Source organism: Lissotriton vulgaris, chromosome 1_2, assembly GCF_964263255.1.
Source record: "Lissotriton vulgaris chromosome 1_2, aLisVul1.2, whole genome shotgun sequence".
NCBI lineage: Eukaryota > Metazoa > Chordata > Amphibia > Caudata > Salamandridae > Lissotriton > Lissotriton vulgaris.
The window spans coordinates 181151082-181156149 of record NC_141686.1 but is presented as its reverse complement, the minus strand read 5'-3'; positions in this window follow the sequence as shown (position 1 = coordinate 181156149).

Genomic DNA, 5068 nt, shown 5'->3' with positions numbered 1-5068 from the left:
AAAAGGCTTTTAGTCGAATTTTCCAGCAAAATTCTAGTGCTTCAATCTTAAGATTGACTAGATCAGACTGAGCAGTTGGAACAAATTTGACTCCAGGCTCTAGGACAGACTTCTCATGAATAGACAATTTTTTAGATGAAAGATTTACTATAGGGGAATCCTCTAGGTTTTGTAAAAATGTGGTTGCGTTCTCATTTCCCATGCTTGTGGTTGTGGTTTGAATCTGACCCTGCTTCTGGACTCGCCTTTCTCTAAAAAAGTATTAGTAAGTTTAGATGGTCCTTCTTGTGGATCAGAATCTCCAGATGAATCGGATGACGAACTTTCCAAAAAAGTCAAAAATCTATTCTTCGATTGCCCTTGATATTGGGATAAAGCTCAACACGCTTCAATTTGAGAATATTAGTCCTCTTTGAGGTAAGACTAGAAGATTTTATGTCTTTTTCGAATTTGGTAGTCCTAAAGTTAATCGTATTATCTTTAATCTCTTTGTCTATTTTTTCTAGAAGCGCTTTGGCTTCTGAAAGCGTTATGATTATCCTGAATAGCTTTAATGAGAGCATCAATTTCTTCTTGTTCTTCTAAGCACAATCTCCTACAGTTTCTATTGTGTGGACCATAAGGTCCCGGCTGCATTTGGTAAATATTAAACTGAAGCCTTTTTTGTATATTGTGTCCTCTGTGAAGACAACCGGTACGTTTTTACTTGTAGGCCACAGGAAATGGTGCCTGCCTTGAGGTGTTCAAGCAGGAAACGTCCATGCAATTCCATACGAATGTGTTTTTTATTAAGTCAGACCAATTTATCTGTTTCGTTTTGCGGCTTAACATTGCTGCTAAGTTTTACTTAGGAGAAGGGAGAAGGTCCCATAATTACATTCTGTATATGAGCTTCAGAAAAGGAGTGTGTCTTCCTCAGACATTATTTACAGGCTTACGGAAGGCCTTATGTAGTGATTTCAACAAATTAATTTAGACATATTACACTACTTGACCCATGCAGGTTTTACACCCGCTCTAATGAACTCTGAAACACGGGGGGTCTCGTCCTTCGGGGGCCAGGTAGAACATAACAACTTATCATATGCTGCTATTTATTTTGACAGACTTCATGCCTAGACATATCTGCTTTTAGGCATGGGTGAATTTGATCGCGTATGCTTACAACATATTATAGTGCATTTATAACTTTCATATGTCTAAGCACGGCACACAGCAATAAAACAATTGACGATAATTCACAAAATTCATAAATACAATACAATACATGAATATGTAAACAAACAACTACAAATAATATCATACACTTAAATTATTACATGGCAATATGACACCATGAATTTCTGCATGACAATATTACACTAGCTTTACTTATTTGGAAACAGTCTGAACGTCTGCTAGATTATACCTTAATGGCTTAGGATTGTTTTCAACAAGGGCTGATCCCTGGGGGGTATAATTTGAAAGTGGCCTCCACAAAGAAGCACACTAAGGATTTAGCTAGTGAGTTGCCCTTTGTGAGTATTGCGGAAAAGCCGCAAAAAAGCCAACACATTTCTAATTCCGTTAATTGTATCACAGGATTTTCCTCAGGGCTGTGCTCTGTATAACCTGTTGAATTAATGAAAGGGACAAATAAGTATGGTGCCCTTCACCTTCTATTCACCTACATTTAGCTATGGTGGTAAGTTCATTACCTTTGTCTTGTCAAAAGTTACATTTGAGTGTTCTTTAGCGCTACAGAATCAACCTATAGCGGTAAACATAAAAGGATGGACATTTTGCCTCTAGATAAAAGAATGTTTGATGAAAGTTGTGTTCAAATCTGGTATCGGACATTAATAGCTCCGGTGTGGTCAAGAAGGCAGCAATGAAACTTACGTGTGTTTTTTTGTGTCTGCAGCCTATCTTGGGTCACATGACTGGGTATAGATAACAGTCAGACTTTGTGAATTCCTCCCATACAGTCGTTCAATAGAGGGATTAGGTTTGCCTCAATGGGCCATCTGCTGGCAGGATGGGGGGGATGAAGCTGAGCACAGACTTATCTGCAACTGAATTATTGCTGTTTGTGTGCTGCATAAATACTTTACGCTTTGCCTCCAAATTAAGCCTGACTGCTTTGAGTACCAAGCTACCCAGGATTAAGGACAGGTTAATTTCGTAACTCATTGTGGTTCACTCTGCAAGGAAGTTTACCTGTTGCCTAACCAGGGCTCACTCAGCCAATGAAGCAACAACCCAATTTTTCACGACCCCTTAAAATGATCGCCTGGCTATTAAATTCATTCTCTTGGTAAGTTTATGCAGAAGAACACAAAATATGAAGCATTTAGGGGCATATTAACATGTCCTTGCTAATATGCCCCAGAGTTTCTTATTTTAGTTATTGCTCAATGGTTTTGCCACTTCTTCTGTATGACACAATCCTAATGGTGAATTGCTGGGTGCTGGTTTTGCCATTAAGTTGTACAGATGTAAGCTAGTTACCTTTTACAGCCATGTGCTTCTTTATGTAGCATTCGACACCTTGCAATTGTGAAAAACACCAGCTCCTAGCTACCAATAAATCAGAAATGTATGCATGACTGAGTACTGTGTGTGAAGGCAGGCACACAAATGGCACAGTGTTTTATGCCAAAATTGTTACGATATTTAGCAGAACAGTGCTTTGTGTTGGAATGTGCTAATATTTCATCCTCACATTTTTCTAATGCAAACTCTATTAAGCTCCGTTATATTTTAGTCACACAGCTGTGCACCTGGCCAGAAAGATGGTGCATGAGTTAAATTCCCTGCTAACATCTGCAGGTCCTGAATTTGAATGAAGGCAATGTCAACTCTGCATACTATCACAAGTCAGTCAATTAAGGAAAATTAAAGTATGTAAAAGTAACACCTTAGATGATGCACCACTCAAGAAAACATTTACCTGTATTGGATCTTCATTGCATTGAAAAAATAACATTCCCATTTCCAGTGTGAAAACAGTTTGATTTTCACTCAATTCCTGAGTTGCTAATGTCCTTCCATTATTTAAACACATTAATTATTTCTTTGCACATTTTTGTATTTTTACTAGCACTTTCTCTTCTCTTTTTATAGGAACACCTCTTTCCTTTTTACTTATGCAATATAATGGAAACTTGCCTAATCCATATGATGTTTTTCCTTTATGTTTTTTTATTTAATTTAAATGTCAGTACGTCTTCAAATACGAATAATAAAACATCAGTGAATTTTAAGAACCCCTGTCCGATTTCGGCCGTTTCCGACCGGTATTTGGCCTACTGAGATGTAGGGGACCTTTTTTTGTCCGATTCGGTATTTTACCGATTTGGTAAAATTACCGAATCGCAAAAATACTGAATCGGTAATTTTACTGATTTTTTAAATTTGGGATGTAGGTGGGACTACTTTCAGTTCCACAGGCCCTTCAGATTCGGTATTTTAACACCCAATCCAATTGGGTGTTAAAATACCGAATCCAGGTGTGCATGTCTGTGTGCCACATGGCTCACATGCCTTTTTATGGGGTGCTGGAGGGTGTCAAAGTGACACCCCCTGCACCCTTGCACAAATCGGTAATTACCGAATCGGTAATTACCGATTCAGTAATGCCCATTGATTCCTATGGGCTTCAAGGCCCATAGGAAGCAATGGGGGATACCGAATCGGTATTTACAGAATCGGTAAATACCGAATCTTACAGATTCGGTATTTACCGAATCTGAAATACCTACATCTCCCCCCCTCTAATTTACCACTTCATAATTACCGATTCGGTATGATTCGGCATTTATGAAGTGGTAAATGTAGATTTACCTACATCGGGCCCTTTATGTTTTAACCTGGTGGCGCCGGTTCCCCTCCCCCCCCCACCTCCAGTATCTCGACTTCCAATTTATGGTTGTTGACACTTTTAAATTCCTTCCTACCTCATCCACTTCGAATTCGCAATCTCTTTCTTTCCTTCAGATCGCTTTCCTTTATGGCACGAGTCATATTTTGACTCAGACATTTCATATCTCCGATGGACAATGGTTTCTTTAATTCCGATCGCCTTCCCTTCTTGCACGGGTGATTTTCGAGACCCGTATGTCGAAAACGAGAATGCCAAAAGTAGTAAGTGCATTCTGTGAATTCCAAAATAGTAGTAAGTTTAGGATTGATTCTTAAGTTCATTCTGTGAATCGGGCCCAAAATCTTGTTAAACAAGTTAATTATAAGCCTTAAACATTAAATGTAAGTACATAATATAAGCCTTAATCATTAAATGTAAGTAAAGAACCACAAATATATATCAAATAAACTACAAAGTACAAAAAATGAAGGACAAGCAAAGGTAGTGACTTATCTGTCTGCGAGCCGCTTTTAAAAGAGGCAAACTGTTTCCTGGTTACATCCTTTATCCTGTGTTATGTAGACTCTAGAACTTTAGCCTTTGTGATGTAGTGCGGCTGCTTGTGAGTTGCATTAAAAGATAATGCATAATGTCAGCCTCCGGTCTTGTAATGAAATTAGAGGTCTGCACCTGATGGTCCTTACTCACCAGGGAAATTGCAGGGCTGTAATCATGGTCGAGACAGAATAGTCTCTGCCATGATTAAACCAGAGGCCTGCTTGCATCTAAATTCAGTGGGTGGACCATTATGTTGATGGTAAGCATACTCCATGGTCCTTATCACCAAGCATACTTACAGCCAACATAAAAATTGGACCCTTAGTTCTCAACAATGGTGGAACTGATTTATACCACCGAAAATCATGGTTCATTACTTTCAGGCATTTTTTCTATATTGGAGAGCACATTTTCCCATGGAAAATAACAAAAAAATAGCACTTACTTTTGAAGCCTCTCCCACTTTTTTGGCTCATCTTAACGGATAAGCACAAAACTTTCCATGAAGCAGCCAATGTTATTAGCGAAACAAAAACACTCAGTATAAAATTATGACCTAACTATGTCTACTACCGCATTTTCCTGTCTTGTAATTCCTGATTTGGCCAGAAACCACATTTACAGAGGATACAGGCATTACACAGCTTTCAGTATGAGCAGTAGAGG